At 42.1% G+C, this 17,348-nt stretch overlaps 1 pseudogene; it reads right to left on the bottom strand.

The window, feature by feature from the left end:
* Positions 1 to 201: 201 nt before the first annotated feature.
* On the bottom strand, positions 202 to 3,257 carry LOC119875912 (annotated as a pseudogene).
* Positions 3,258 to 17,348: the final 14,091 nt, after the last annotated feature.

Genomic DNA, 17,348 nt, shown 5'->3' with positions numbered 1-17,348 from the left:
TGATATGCCCCTGCATATTTTTCTAACCCAAAATTCAGGATTCCTAATTTCATAAGAATATATTTTGATTTGTGAGAAGACAAAAGATTTATTTATTATTTATTTACTTAGGTAGCAGGCCGAAACCCTTAGTTTATTTCAGCATCAGCAACATCTTAGCCATCACAAAAATAAACTCTACCAAGGGCGACAGAAGTCTCTACAGTGAGGCTAAGGGCTCAGCCGCCAAGTGGCCGAACATCAGAGGGGTGCATGGCGGGCACTGCCTGGGCAATAAGTTAGGAAGCAGTGGGGCTGGTGGTGGTGGCTGATGCGGGCTGGGGCCTCACTTCTGGGCAGGCACGAGGTCATCAATGGCCCAGCCCTGCTCCAGCCTCTGCTCCATCTCGATGAGCAGCTTCACACCATCCACCACCACCTGTACCAGCTCCACCTCTGAGAAGCCCAGGCGGTCTGCGTTGGAGACCTCAAAGACGCCCCCCAGAGCAGCTGTGTCTACACCACCTGTGCCTCGTTTCTGAAGCCGCAGCCACTTGAGCACCTTCGGGAACGTCTCATGCTTGCCCAGGTGGGGCAGCTTGATGTGCACACCTGCCCGCAGGCCTGTGCCCAGGTTGGATGGGCAGGTGAGGATGTAGCCCAGGTGAGGGTTCCACATGAATTCGTAATTCTTTGACTTGAAAAGTGTTTCAATCTGGGCGAGGCCGTTGCAGAACCAAGGGAACACCTCCTTCATGTTGCCCCCTTTCTGCACGGAGATGACCCGCAGGTGCTCTTCCTCGTTGACCCACACCAGGAAGATCTTACTGTCACTGTGCCAGATGTCGGGGGCGTCCGGCCAGTCGCAGGCCATGCCCGAGGCCAGGAGCAAGGGCGACACGGGCTCATCAAAGAGGAAGTGGTCGTCGATGAGCTGCTGCTGCTCCGCCTGGGTCATGCTCTTGAGCACTAGTACCGGCCAGGTGGCCGGCCAGGTCCAGGCTCGACGGAGCCTCCACGGCGAGCTGCTCGCGGGCACCATGCTCCCCACGGCTGCAGTGCGGGACGTGAGGGGAGGCGGAGGCGCGGATGCTGCGACCTGAGCGCACCTGCGAGCTCAGCACATAGTTGGGGGCCAGGTCGTCGCCATCCTGCAGGTTGTCGGGGTTGAGGTCGGGCTTGTGCTCGTCACTGGGCTTGTAGCCGCCGTGCAGGTCCTCGAGGATGGGGTCAAAGAGCTCCTTGAACACGTCATAGGGCTCCCCACCGTCATGATGTAGGGGTGGCCCGGGTTGTCCACGCGGGTCTGGATGACGTCGTCCAGCGGGAAGCTGCTGGGTGCTCAGGGGGCACAGCTCCGCATACAGCTCGAGGGTCAGTACCTTGGCCGTGTGGTTGGTGTGGCCACCGAGGTCAGGAAGCTCATCCCCGGCTGGGAAACGGAGCCTCAGCGCGTGTGGCTGTCGGAGAAGGGCGTGGCGGCAGGTGGCAGCAGGTGGCTGGGCGGGGAAGGGGCACTGGGTCGGTCGGCAGCTCCGGGCACGCTGCAGGCGAACTGACGCAAGATTTTAAAATAGGGATCCCTGGGTGGCGCAGCGGTTTGGTGCCTGCCTTTGGCCCAGGGCGCGATCCTGGAGACCCGGGATCGAATCCCACGTCCGGCTCCCGGTGCATGGAGCCTGCTTCTCCCTCTGCCTGTGTCTCTGCCTCTCTCTCTGTGTGTGACTATCATAAATAATTTTTAAAAAAAGATTTTAAAATAAAATCATATTTAGTTACCTGTTTAATGGGGGATTGATCTCCACCCCCCTAAAAAAACTTACATGAAATTGTCACTGGCCCAGGCCTAGAAAATAAGTGGCACTCTAAATATGCTACTCCCCAGGAAACCATTACTGCCCTGGGGCTTCAGAGAGCAGTTCCTCTGTAAGTACACTGTCACACTTAGGGTGGACAAGAACCCCAAGTCTTTCTTGCACCTCAAAATCACCATCAGGCTGAGCAAATCTACAGGAGGTGGGGAAAACCATAATTGCAAATTTAGCTGCCTATGCCTTCAAGTGTGTTTAGCTAAGACATCAGACACATACATACCTGAGAAACAATGACAAAACAGTATGAATTTGTTTCGCCTTGACGGAGATTGTCAACCCTATATTCCTAGTTTCTAGAACATTCTTGGGTACACAGAAGGTACTCAATAATCCCACAATTGCCGAATGAATGAATGAATGAATGAATGACTTAATGCTTTTTGACAAATAAACTGTTTTTATTCCAAGCACAATAAGTTCCATTTTTTTTCCCATGGTTAAGAGAGATTTATAGCCCTCTGGGCCTAAAAATACATAATCTAGGTATTCACACCTAACGCATAGAGAGAATGAGAAAAGAAATTGGGATTCCAGCATAAGAACAGATAATGATGTAGGAAGTCGAGGGAAACTAGAGACCTCATAGAAGAGAGTGAGAGATTGAACAACTCAGATCCACTGATGTTAAGCTAGGGCACAAGATGGAACCACAGTCAACTTACATGGGGTCCTGTACAGTAAGCAGAACGGAACATATACCCGAAGCCAGTTGAATCCACAACTTAGTAAAAGGCCCAACCATGACTTCAGCCCCTATCTTTGAACCCTCTGGCCCTATTTAATTAAAAAGGGCAAAGACATCGAGGTGGAGGCACCAAGGTCACCTCAAAAACTCAGCCTGCATTTTGTATTTTTCCTATTTAAAAAAAAGAATGCAGAAAATTTTTCCAACTTTTAAGTTTTCACGCTATATATTTTTTTATTTTTAAGGATTATTTATTTATTTATTTATTTATTTATTTATTTATTTATTTATCAGAAAGAGAGAGAGGGAGAACACAAGCAGGAGGAGCAGCAGAGGGACAGAGAGAGAAGTAAATTCCCTGCTGAGCAAAGAGCCTGATGCAGGGCTGCATCCAGGACCCTGGGATCATGACCTGAGCCAAAGGCAGACGTTTAACCAACGAGCCACCCAGGTGCCCCAAGATTATATAGTTTTTAAATCAATTGTGCCTACAATTCATATGCTGGGTTCATGTAAGTCTCTTTAGGTTCATATTAGTATCTGTGAACATACAGCATTTGCTTAGAGGGTGAGAGATAGTTATGGCATCCTAAATATAAAGAGGAACCCTTAGAGATTTCAAAACCTGCTACTGAAATTTGCCAAAGACAGAAATCTACAGCCAGACAAATTCTGACAGGGGCTAGCACGGGTGCTGCGATCGTGAGACCTGCCATCATCGTGCCTGTGCACCCTATGCCAGTGATAGATGCAGCACTACAGGGGGAATATCCTCCTTAAGGGGAGGAGCAGGTTACAGACTTTACCTCCACTTGTCCAGAGAATTCTGCAGCCAACTGGTCACCAAGCAAGGCCCTCTTAGCTACTAAATGTTCAGCAGATTAGGTTAAAAGAGTCAACAGAGTTCTGGGGCAAGTTAAAAGATGTTCTGGATCAGCTCCTGGTTGATTAGAGGAAAATGAAAACTCCCAGAGTCCTAGAGCCAGAAGGAGAGAAAGCCCCAGAGGGAGTCCCCAGCCCAAGAAACTCAGATAAGAAAACCAGTATCAGGTGAAAATCCATTCTCTAGTTTCGGGAAATTTTAAAACCGTCAATTTCAAGTTTTCCCATTTAAGAAGTCATTTAGGTTATATTATCCTATTGTCTAACCTTATGGGTCCCCTGAAGTTTTCAGTAACACACATATTCTCAGGATAAATAAATACAATTTCAGCAAATTACTGCTTGCAAAAAAATGTTATCCACTGGTAGACAAATGGATCACAGATCTCTTAAAAGGCAGGAACCTGAGTACCTCCTGTGCACACCGCAGACCATGCAAAAATGACGGTGGGAGGTGGGAGTGAAGCTGAGAAGCATTCCAACAGCCCCACAGGCATCTGTTTATTGTAACGAGACTAAAATGCAAACATCCCCTGGAAAATTGCTGCCCCTGCTCCCTTTTTCCATAACCTTCAGTCAATAATGGAAATGTCTGATATCATATTAGTACATTACAACCCACTCTTGAAATTCTGCATTTCTGAGAGATTGTAGAAAAAATGGTCACCATATGGTGTTGGCCTATGTGCTCACTGGTGGCATATTCTGGCAAAATCACAGGGTAAGCATGACATCTTCGGGATTCCAAAGCTAATGCCCAACCTTTGGATGGCCCCTCCCCCACATCTGAGTTCTCTATCCCAAAATCTAGAGAGTTCTAAGAGCCATGCCTCAGGAACCATGCAGAACTAGGTCCATCCACACCCAGACTTCACACTTTCATGAACCAGACTACCCCTTGAAGAAAGAGTGGAATGTGTGGCAGCTCGGACAGCAGGAAGTTTGCTTGACAGAATGGGGCTACTGGGACCAGTACCCTGCTGTCACACAACTCCACTGGGAGGCATTTACACTGATGCCCACATGAATGCTGCCCCTAGAGTTATGCCACACGACTATGTGTGGGACCATAATCTGAGACCAGACCAGTGGATGGGTGCTACAAGATTCTAGAATGGAAATGCCTGAGGTTTCTGAGCCCCAAAATTTCAAGTCATATTTTCTTTTTTGTTTTGTCTTAAGATTTTATTTATTTATTCATGAGAGACACAGAGAGAGAGGCAGAGACACAGGCAGAGGGAGAAGCAGGCTCCCCATAGGAAGCCCAATGTGGGACTCGATCCCAGGACCCCAGCATCACAATCTGAGCTGAAGGCAGATGCTCAACCACTGAGCCACCCAGGCACCCCAAGTCATATTTTCTTTTTTTTTTAAATATTTTTTTAAAGATTGTATTTATTTATTCATGATAGACATAGAGGAAGAGAGAGGCAGAGACACAGGCAGAGGGAGAAGCAGGCTCCATGCCAGGAGCCCAATGCAAGACTCGATCCCGGGACTCCAGGATCGCGCTCTGGGCCAAAGGCAGGCGCCAAACCGCTGAGCCACCCAGGGATCCCCAAGTCATATTTTATTAAGTTGACAAAAGTCTAGCACATGTCTTCACAGTGTTCTTCAAGCCTACTAAGTAACCAAACCAAGTAAACCCTTCATTGTTCATAGAGGGCCATACAATACTAGAAATAGGTAAGAATTGATTACTGTCTTGAGAATCTAACCAATGAAACAATTTTTTTAAGAAAACAGATTCTGAGACATTTTTTCTATAGGCAAAAACTTGTGGCCTCTGAAATAAAAAATACTCGGCTTCACTTTCTAGGTATATGACCAATGATGGATCCTCTGTTTCCTCATCTGAAAAATGAGAATAAAAATAGTACAGAAAACACAAGTAAGAGTCACAGAGGTTCTCAAGGTATTTTCTCCTTTGGATCCTCATTGGTACTTTTAAGCTGAAAGAATACTCCTCATATTCTTCAAATTGGGCTGCTTTTACTTCAGGGGGGGCCTGTACCCCTTCATTCATACTCCCTTGGCCATGACCCTCATTCCTTTCAGCATGACCTCCACCTTACATACACCTACACTCCAGCCCCAGTTCTGACCTTCCCAGCCCTACAGGGATCGTATTTAATCACATATTCTGGGCCAGCCCAGGTGGCTCAGCAGTTTAGAACCTGCCTTCCGCCCAGGGCCTGATCCTGGGGTCCCAGGATTGAGTCCCAAGATCGAGTCCCACATCAGGCTCCCTGCATGGAGCCTGCTTCTCCCTCCGCCTGTGTCTCTTCCTCTCTCTCTCTGTCTCTCATGAATAAATAAATAAAATCTTAAAAAAAATCACAAAAAAAATCACATATTCCTAGAAATTTTATAGGATCTTGAGTATTTAGTTAAATCTTTGGAGCTACAAATGGCTTTTGATAGTAAACAAGTCTAACTCAGGAAATAAGACAACCCGCATAAGGCATGCAAAGAACACATTCATCCAATTTGCTTTATCTCACAATTGATGTCCAACTGATACATTTAAATTTTCTAAAAGCATAAATAATAAATAACTGGTTATAGGATATTCCATGAGATGATCCATATGGTTCAGAATTTTCCCTTTTCATGTAGATGTGGTTCCTTACTTTTATGACACCTTCCTCCAGCCTATAAGATAAGGTTTTATGGTGTATCAATTGATCTGTCAATCATGGAGATGGATTTATTACAAGGGCTCTCCTAGGGAATGCATTTAATGGCTGAGAAGCCTGCTAAGGCTTTGCTTTCAGCTGCTCGGTTGTTGTGTTTCCTGCCATAGGTCTGAGGACTGTGAGACCAGGATAGACACAAGAGAAAAAGTAACGTAGTCTATCATAAGCCTACGGATCTCTAAACTATGTTCCTAGAACAAGTTACCTCAAATGTTGCTGCTAAAGGTTAGAGAGCTAAGTCCAATTCCAGGGCCTGGTCCATACCATTTTGCATGTCACTGACCAGAAACAAGAATTATATCTCAGAATCAACACACCTGGTCATGCACACGGTGTGGAAACCAATCAGTGCTTTTAGTAGAGAACTTTTGCCAAGACTCCAATCTCAAGCATTGCCATCAGCAGCAGAATCTAATAAGGGAGAGGAAGTGAATACTATGACTAAATCTGGTCCAGAAGAGCCAAAGAAAGGGCAAAGTCAGGGAAGTAAATGTGCAGTAGCATGTGGTTTCATGCTTGTAAATTAGGCTGCAAAGTTAAACTTTAATTAGAAGCAATAAAAGTTATGCCATCACAAAAAAAAAAAAATCCAAATAAAAGATACATGATCCCCAGACCTAACCCTATCACAAGATACCCATCATGTTTCTACGTTCAGGGTGGTTTCATGGAGAAGACCAGGAAAATGTTCTTGATGCCTAAGTGTTAGACAGCTCGAGGCTGATCCCTCTTCTCCTGACAACCATGGCTATGGCCCAGGGATGTTAAAAACCATCAGTCATTTCAGTGGGAAATATTCTCCTCTAAAACAAAACAGATGTTTGACAAATAATAACCATGTTTAAAAATAATAGTCATTCAATCAAAGTCAAATATTTGTATTAATTCACTCTTAAGATACCCAATCTGGAATATCTCACAATCCAGCGGGCAATGCCTCATTACTCTTTCAGAGCACTCAACAATGATGCAGGGGAAATTAGGATGAAAACATAAATCTTGCCGCTGTCACCCAGATAAAACAATCGATTTAGTGCCTAGTTAGACACTCTATTGTTCCCTGCCTCACTGTGTGTTAGGCCTTTTACTCACTGAAACAGCACCAGGCTCCATGTTTCCATGTGTCATCTGCTCCTCATGTCCCTCCCACTGGTCAAGGTCGGTACGTCACAGATTCATCCTCTAACCCTCGAATTCTGCTGCTTTTTCTACATTATCTATTCTGTCCAAGGCCCTGCACATCTCCCCTAATAATTTGCCTCTACTTCCAAAACCATGTTTACTACATCCTCCTCCTCACTTGTCACACTCTCCAGTCAGGGCAGGGCACTCAGTGTCCAAGACCAGTTTATGTGGAAAGCCTCCTAAATTGCCTACCTTCCAGGGTCTGCACGTCCATCATAGGCACTGTGGCCTCCTTGGTCTTTCTGAGGCATTGTTGTGTCAGGTCACATTCCTGCTTGACAATTTTTTTTTAAGATTTTATTTTTTCATGATAGACACAAAGAGAGAGAGAGAGAGAGAGGCAGAGACACAGGCAGAGGGAGAAGCAGGCTCCATGCCGGTAGCCCGACGTGGGACTCGATCCCGGGACTCCAGGATCACGCCCTGGGCTGAAGGCAGGTGCTAAACCACTGAGCCACCCAGGGATCCCCCCTGCTTGACAATTTTTGATGGCTTTTCATCCTTTCTAGGAGAATCAAGACCACATTTCTCATCTGATTCAAGACCCCCTGCCCCTGCCATATCCTAATTTGACCCGATCTATCTTCCCAATTTTATTTTCTATTGCCCCCATTTTTAGGCCCTGCTTTCCAGCCAGTTTTTCCCCGTCCACTCCCCACCGTTCATTTAGCACATGCCTCTATTCCTGTTGTTTCTTTCTCCCATAATTCCTTTCTGACGATAAATCCACATCATATTCCCTTCAAGGTTCCATCCAAAGGCCACCTCCTCCCAAGACTTCTCTGCAGAGAAGTCTTTATCTCCCTCCTCTGAATCTCATAACTCATAAGACACTTGTTGGTGGCTTTCTTGAATTTTATTTATGTACCTAACTTATCTGTTTCTACTAATCTTTAAGATCTTATCGATAAGAAGAGTATTTAAATTATCTTTTATCCTCCAAGAGCCATACATAATGCCTTCAATATAGTACATGCTCTATGAATGTTTTTGATTGACTAAATGAACAAATAAATTATAAGTTGAGGTTATAGACCATGTATTAAAATGTGACCCAATAATGCTTAAAATGAGTAAGGTTTAAGATGTCTTTTGTTATGAATAGCCACATGGCATAATTATAAAAGAAAAGAAGTTGGAGTCATTGATGGGCAATCACTGGTTAGCTATAATGACTTGAACCTTGCTAAGCCTGCTTTGCATCCCCACCACTTACTTTACAGGGTTGTGGTAAGAGTTATAAGAAAAATATCTGGGCCAGATTTTGATACATAGCAAGTATTCAAGAAATGTTAGCTGCTGTTGGTTTTTATGACTTACTTGCTGACCATATTTTTTTCTTTGCTCACGTCAGCTCCAATCTAGTCAATGCCAATGTGGATTTGGAGTAGGAACTGGCTGGTCTCAAGCTTTCAGGGTGGGAAACTTTAATCCCATCAAAGGTGAACCAGACTGTTTTTTATCTATGAGAAAACCTGAACCAAACCTGTGTGTTCAGCCTGAACTAGGCAAGTTCCAGCATAAACTAAGCTCTTACACTTGCTATATTCACTTACATATGCCACATCCTAATTGTAGAAAGACAATTTATGTAGCCCCTGAAAAAATTTTAGAATATGTAAAGATCACCCATCAAATACTGTCCAAATATTTGGAACATACTGATCACTAATAATACCCTCTACCTGCCACAAAAATGGTTGTCAGGTTTTTTTCACACCCTTTATGTACTTTTGAAGAATTTCCATGGAAAATATATGTATATATTTTTTATTGGAGTTCAATTTGCCAACATATAGCATATCACCCAGTGCTCATCAATGGCTGCTTTTCCTATTGGTACAGATTTTAGCTTCTTCTTGGTCATTGAAAGTGAACAGCCTCCATGTGTATTGCTCAGTAGAGTGGGGTTTTTTTTTTTTTTAGAGTGGGGTTTTTTTTACATTTTTTTCTTTCTGCAAAGAGAATCTCAATACATGAAACATAATTGTAGTGCTGCTCTTGGTGAAGCTACAGAGCATGGTAGAGAAGGAGAGGAAACAGCCCCAAGAGAGGTATCCTTCTTCCCCCGAGCCTATCCAGAAGCTGCTTAGAGGTCTCCACGTAATCTCCAAGGACTCATATCAAATACCATAGTTCCAGGACAGACATTAGAGTTGCTATAGGCCAGAAGAAAATAAAATCTTTCCTCTCCCTTTTACAGAAAGAGAATCAAAGTGATAGATTGCTCAAAAACTCACAGTAGTTTGAAAGAGGGCAAAAGCAAATGATCCATGCCTCTGGAGATCAAACCAATGTGCTTTTCACTATTCCAGACTGCCACCTAACAAAAATAAAACGTCCCCAGTAAAGAACTGTGTCGGAGACATTGAAGCCCATGCCTCATATACACTATAAGGCTTGGTTCCATGTGAGCATCTGGCTCTACACACACTTTGCTCTTGTCTGCAAGGGAGTCTGAGTTATGATCTATCAGGTCATACATTCTCCCATCTGTTCATTATTCTTTTGTGATAGGTGTTGGAATGGCGGGAGAAAAGGAAGGCATAAGTAGATGAAGGAAAACATGGGGTCCCAACCTTTTGAACATCTCTAAGTCGACAGGTTACTAGAGGTCCATTATACTTCCAGATGCAAGTCAAGGTGACTGCCACCCTCATTTCCTCAGATCCAGTAGGAAACCTAGAATTCTCCCCAGTAACTGCAGGTCACCTCAGGCCCCAAGTGTCTGCTTCTGTTCAAATCTTTCATTCTGTATTTGGCATTGTTGGGTACCTCACTAATTTCTTTACACCCCACCTCAGCACCAGCCTGAGGCTGTACACCTAGAAGACTGTACTGAAGGTTTCTAGCAATAGAGTGGGTGGAGGTAAAAATAAGGTACAGTGAGAACTGCACAGTAAATAATATAATATACAAACTAGACATTCCTATTATTAAAAGTCTCTCAACCATTTCTTCCTCCTAGAAAACTATACTCATTTTTTTTCCTACTCAGGAGTCAGTCTCTTACCATTCTGCTAGAATCCCCTTGCTCTTTTTGCTTTGTCTTCCATCCTCTCTAGCTTAATTCCCCCTCAAACACCCCAAACCCCTCTCTACTCCTTGTGTAGGATAAGTTAGGTATCTCTCAATCCTACTTCCTCAATGTATCCATACCCTAAAGTAGTGGTTCTCCAACTTTTTAGTGAAATTCATAGTGAAAAATACATTTTACATTATAAACACATATATGCACACACACATCATATACATATATACACCAAAAATTAAATTAAATGTGTGTATATGTACTATGTGCATGTGCATGTATACATATATGTACCTAAAGTTTCACGGTACAGTAGTTATCCTGACTACCGCATAAGCCGATATTTTCAATTCTACTCTCTTCTGTTTCCTTTCAAAAAAAAAATACTGGTCACAATCTACTAATAACTTATTTCAGGATTCAAATCAGCTAAAACCCAGTATCTTAGTCAGCTTGGGCCACCAAAACAAAATACCATGCACTGAGTGGCTTAAACAACAGAAATGTATTCCTCAGAGTTCTGGAAGCTGGAAAATCCAAGATCAAGGTGTCAGCCAATTCAGAACCCCAGTGAGGGGTTTATTCCTGGTTTAAACATGAATCCATTCTTTCTTTTGTCCTCACATGGCGAGGAGAGAGAGACACTAATCCTACCATATGGGCCCCATCCTCATGACCTCATCTAAATCTAATCACCTTTGGAATATTCCACCTCCAAAGACCATCACACTGGAGTTAAAGCTTCAACATATGAATTTTGGAGTGATACAAACATTCAGTCCATAACACTCAGAACAAAAAACATTCCTTTAAGTCTTTCCTTCCAGGTCCTGGAGGCCCATCAAGGGGTTATACTGAGAAGTATACTTCCAGTCCCATAAAACATGAAAATTACATCAGAAAAACTTAAAATATGCTCCAAAAGTAAGCAACAGAGTATAATAATAAAAGTGGATGGGCTATGAATGAAAAATGGCTAGACTGAAATCCTTATTTTAACTCAATTCATAATTTCTCTAAGCTTTAGTTTTCTTTTAAGTATACTGCTCCACTGAGAGCTAATTCACAGGATTACTGTAAGGCTCAAATTAAATGAAATAAACACATTATGTAAAATATATAACACAGTACTTCCCTACAAAGTAAGTGCTGAACACATGTTGGCCATGATGATGATGATGATTATTCACAAAAGCAAATGATATTTGGAGGATCTGTTTTTATAAGAAACTATTTGTGCAATTGGTCGCTGTGCAATTGAAATCTGACCCCTGTGTGTGGTCTGCATCTCCGTGGCAAGTTAGTCCCACACTGTATGTTACCAGGGGAGGAAACAACGGTTAAATGTGGAGAAGGGACTCATCAGATTTTATATTTATTTCTCCAACTACCACATTTTTTTGCTTAGTCAGAATGAGAGTTTGGTATTCAGGCCAATTTAGAACTGAAAATGCAACCCTTTGGAAAGTAAATGGAAAACACTATAAATAACCTTTCACTTGGTTTCCTTTGTTCCCCATCACCTCCCAGAAATTTTCACCCTTTGGTAAAGAGACAAAAGAATAGGATGAAAGCCACTTCACTGACAGTGTCTCTAAATGTTGTTGTATGAGTTGCCGAGACTGTGGGTCAGCTATGTGGGTTCTTGCAGCCAAGAACTCAAAGAATTAGAAGGAGTTTCTCAATCTCCTGCACTGCGGTGATAAAAGACAGGGCAGGCTTAACCCAAGCAACACCCAATGCTTCATATGCTCTTTCAATGATCAGAGCCTATTGGCTTCCCCAGCACTGAACTGGGGACACAGCATGAGCAAGCAGGTGGGCAACTTGGAGGAGAAACCCTTCTCCAATATCATCAATATCAATCACCTTCCCAACAGCATCCTTTAGGACTCACCTGCAATTCTTCGAGACCTGTTCATGCTTATCATCTCCATTGGGAACATGAAGGGGCCTCACACCCTGCCCTGGATACATCAGAGACAAAGGTGGTTTTACTTTCAGCTACAAAACCTATGATCTAATAGCCCTATAAAAAGGAATGTCAATAAGACAGGGTTTTTTAAAAATCTTGTTTGTCCTGATCATAAAAGTTCTCAGATATGCCCCTGTCACCATCCCTGTCCCCACTAAGAAGTAGTAACCACTTGGCATCAGGTGAACCATCCATCTAAAGCTACTTAAGTGAGACTGTCCAGGTTGACCCAGGGCGGCACTAAGATGACTCAGTGGGAATACTGACCTCTACAGACCCAGGCAAACCCATGCATCCCTGTCCCACTGGAATCAATTACCTAAATTCAGAATGCTAACCAGATCAGGGAAGGGGACACAATGATTTCAACATTAGCTCTCTCACACTGATCTGGATGCCAGTGAGAGCTCTCCCAGACAATGACTCTCTTGGCTTTATAGCCCTCAGGCCTATCACAGTACCTGACACATTGTACCTTGTCAATAAATGTTGGCTGGATTGAATTGCCTTGACTTGTGGAAGCCGATATAATACAAACAGAGTAAGTTGGGTATTTTCAATTCAGTGCCTTCACTTCCCATACTGATTTTTTTATTAAAATTTTAAATCAAAAGCAGGCATATACATCACCCTAACTTCTCTGATAACACTGCATCCTCTAAACCACCTAGCTCTCCCTGATTTTTATGAGCATCAGTCAGAAACTGTGGTATTTGAATGGGGTTTTTGAAGGGTCTAATCTTATCACATGACCATATTAAATCTGCATTTATTAGAACTATGTCACTTTACAGGCCACTCCAGCCTCAGTCCAGCTTGTAGGAGGATGTTAAGAATGAGTTTATGATTAAAACCCTTTTGGAAAACATGAACAAATAATAACCAGTTGTGATACTTTTCCACATTTTTACAATATTTAAAAATATGTTCAGATATCCAAAACTGATCCCACAATTTGATTTATTCACAAGTTCCCTGAAGTGCTTAATAAGTACAATATGGTACAATGAAAATCATGGTTATTACTGCTATTGGGTTGGTAATTCTCCAGGATGAAATCATACTTTTCAGGTTATAAATATACATTTTATTGTTGATTTTATGCCGCATTTTGAAATACTGCTTCTCTGCTTTCATATTTTCAGGGCCTTACAAGGGCATCATAAATCAGCCCCAAACTGGAGGAATGCTAATTGATATCAGGTGATCTCAAAATGAAGGCTAGGTTAAACTTGCTGTGTTTTTCATGAATCCCAATTCTTTATGAAACTTTCAAAACCAAGACATGTAAGGAATTCACCTTCCAAAATCAATTAAATAAGCTTAAGCACATTAGATATGTAATTATCTAAAAGAGGGATTCACTCAGCTCCAATGTATGTGCAACTCAGCTCCAATGCCAAAAACAGAGGACATAGAAGGACATACACAGTGCACTATCATAGATGCAATGCTTTTAATTAAAAAAAAAAAAAGGAAAGTGCTATTATCCATAACTTGATCTGAATGATTTTTTTCTAACCCTCCTCCGCACCTTTCTCTGCTCTTGGATCTTACAATCTATGTTACATCTGTGTTACACAGAATTCCAGGTGTAGATCAACAGGTGTTACTGACAAGACAAAGACTGCTCTTTCTCAAAGCTTGTTAGAGCAAAGCCAATGACTTCAGATTGTCTTTGGACTAATGGGAAATGGCCTATGACACAGCATTCATTTTGGCACATCAGACAAGCTAGTCAAGACATAAAAATTAAATTTTTGAGTAGCTGTATATTATTCTATTTCAAAAAAATACCATAGTAGAATTTCACAAAAGGTGTTATTACATAGCAGAACAAAAGATGTTAATAGCTGGAGATTGTGTGTGTGTGTGTGTGTGTGTGTGTGTGTATGCAAGTTTGTATACTCATGAATATTACTACTAAGGAAGAGAATAAGCATAAAAAGTGAAAAAATATTGAGTAAATGACCGTCTAAATAATGCATAAAGGCAAAAATATGAAGCAGATATAAGTTAGTGAATTTTGAGGCATGCATACACTTCAGAAAAATCCTATGTTCACTTCATATAATGTCAGAACTAAAGGTCTGAGTTAAATGATATCCAGAACTCCCTGATTTTAAAAATAAGGAAATGGAGGGCTGGAAAATTAAAATACTAGCTGAAAGTTACAAGGTGGTGAGTAGCAAAGCTGGGACAAGAAATGAAGCTTCCTGCTTCTAGATTAGTTCTCCATCCATATGATGATAGTAAGGACAAAGAGTGGACCACCTGTAATCTCTCCCTTTCCAGGAAGTAACAAGGCCAAGAACCACACAGGAAACTATTTCTCACCTTGGTCAGCTCACATGTCACTTGGGACACTTCTTAATCACACTAACGAAAGAACTGCTGAAGGGAACAGGGCTGTTTTTGATCTTTTACAAGTTACTGAGAGAAACCAACATCCTAAAAGCAGATTATAAACCACAGATTTTAAAAACATTTCTTCACTGCTCTTCTTTGGTGACTTTCTGGTAGATTGACTCTGATATCATCAGAACACCATGCGACAAACACAAGAACTGCACGCTCCTTCCTGCCTCCTCTTTCAATCTGTGGTATTACATAGGAGTGAGCAAGATGACCAGAAAATACATGTACTGGCTGACTCAGTATTGCAGACATTGAGTCGAAAGTGTGTGCACACATATCTGTGTGTACATGCACATTCCTGCTTTTGCACACAAATGGGTGTTTACCTGTCACGGGTGCTCATCACGAGTGTGATGCGTGCTAGATGATGTCTCCAACACACTCTTTTTCTAGGCATATTTTCTTTGATCATTAAGAGGCTGGGACAGAAGTCCAATTCTATCTAGTCGATCTACCACAGCTTGACCACCACCGAGATAAGGAAGAGTAAATTCACATATCTGCCACGCCTCTGAGAAAAAAGTGATCAGCTCTCAAATATCCAGAGAACAGGGCAAGGAAAGCATATATTTAAAAACCCATGGGGAGGGGCACCTGGGTGGATCAGTGGTTGAGCATCTGCCTTTGGCTTAGGGTGTGATCCTGGGGTCCTGGGATCGAGTCCCCACATTGGGCTCCCCATGGGGAGCCTGCTTCTCCCTCTGCCTGTGTCTCTGCCTCTCTCTGTGTGTCTGTCATTAATAAATAAGTAATACATTAAAAAAAAAAAAAGCCCACAGGGAACCAGGACTTGACATATGCTTCATTAATGGTCACCTTGATACTGAGAAGGGAAAAAGTATCATCAACCCTGTGCAATACGTTAGGGAACTGAGGATCTGAGAGGCTAACAAACTTGTCCAAAGTCACTCAGGTCCATCTGACTCCAAAGTCCATTCTCTGAGTCTAATTTCATCTTATTGTTATGGAAATGAGGATCCAGGAGGTGAGGTAATGTCTAGGGTCACAGGCCAAGTAGTGGCAGAGAGAAGACTAAAATCACTAACTATGGTCCCGGGCTTTTTCTACAACTTTTAGAGAGTTCTGTAACTTGCAAATCCAAAATTTAATGACAAAATAAAACAGTTAGTACAAGACTGTCAGAAACTCCAAAGCAGCAAAATAAAACAAACCATACACCATTACCAACACATGGGACCTGTTAGCATAGGGGTGTGTGTATGTGTCTTGATGTATTTGCATATATCATCTGTGATATCTGTTTATGTCAGCTCTATGAGTGGCAGAGGGAATATGTAAATATTAATGAATTGTGTTCCTATTTACATTTCCATTACCAAAAGTTAACTGTTGGCAGATAAAAGAATTTTTTTAAGAAAATTTCTCCCTGCGCTACTTTAGTAAATAGAAGAGTGGACTATAGCTAGCATTTTGAAAAGGATTTAAAACTGGTGAAATTCAAACATTCTTGTGTAAAGCAAACAACTTCTGTGGTCAAATAAATAAATAAATTATATGCCATCCCTGAAGATTAACCATCTAGGTACATTACTGGTACATTAGATGTACTACAGTACATTATAAGTTCACTTATAAAAGAATTTCTTTAGTGTCAGATTTATATATCCTCTTTGCTATTGATTTTCACTCCATTATACTCTACTTATGGATTTACTACGTTCCTGTTAAAATATGCATACATCTTGGAATGCCAGGGTGGTTCAGTCTGGTAAGTGTCCAACTCTTGATTTTGGCTCAGGTCATGATCTCAGGGTCATGAGATCGAGCCCCACATCAGGCTCTGTGCTGAGCAGGGAGCCTGCTTGAGATTCTCTCTCTCCCTCTGCTCCTCCTCCTGCTTGTGCTCTCTCTCCCAAATAAACTTACTTACTTAAATAAATCTTTTTTTTTTAAATTGCATACATCTCTACCACACCATTAGGGGAAAATGTAGAAACCCAAAAAAAGAATCAATATTCACATTGTACTAATAAGAATAAAACTAAGCCATCACAATCAACACTAAAAAATCTGAGGCATTGCCCTTTTATCATTCATGTCTTAATCTAATGCAAGTCCACAAAGGGTCTCTGTTCCATGGAGTCTGAGAACCCAGAGTTTTCCATCCCATGGCTGAACCAACTCTACAGACTTAGAGTGACTTATTAGATCCTCAGAAGTGAAATGGCAGGCAAGGGAAGAGTGGCAGAGCAGTGAGATTGAGTAGGAAGGTTTCAGGAGCCAGGGATGGAAGTATGCCAATGTATCACTGACCACAACAACCTAGTTATATCGAGGTCCCCACCTACCTTTATCACTCTCTAGCACACAGCCCTGGCCCTTATTTTCTGAACTTAACTCATCTCTTTATATATTTATTTGTATCTCTGTTTTACTGCAGTATAACTGATGTACTGTATTGTACCAGATTCTTATAAAACATAATAATAGTTACATTATAATACTATAAATATTGTGAGATCATCACCACAGTAAGTCTAGTTACCATGTCACTATACACAATTACAAAATGAGAACTTTTTTTTAAAGATTTATTTTATTTAGTTGAGGGGGTGGCAAAGAAAGAGGGTAAGAGTCTCAAGCAGACTCTGTGCTGAGC

This window comes from Canis lupus, chromosome 1 (assembly GCF_011100685.1).
Source record: "Canis lupus familiaris isolate Mischka breed German Shepherd chromosome 1, alternate assembly UU_Cfam_GSD_1.0, whole genome shotgun sequence".
NCBI classification, from domain to species: Eukaryota; Metazoa; Chordata; class Mammalia; order Carnivora; family Canidae; genus Canis; species Canis lupus.
This window is presented reverse-complemented; position numbering and strand designations above follow the sequence as displayed.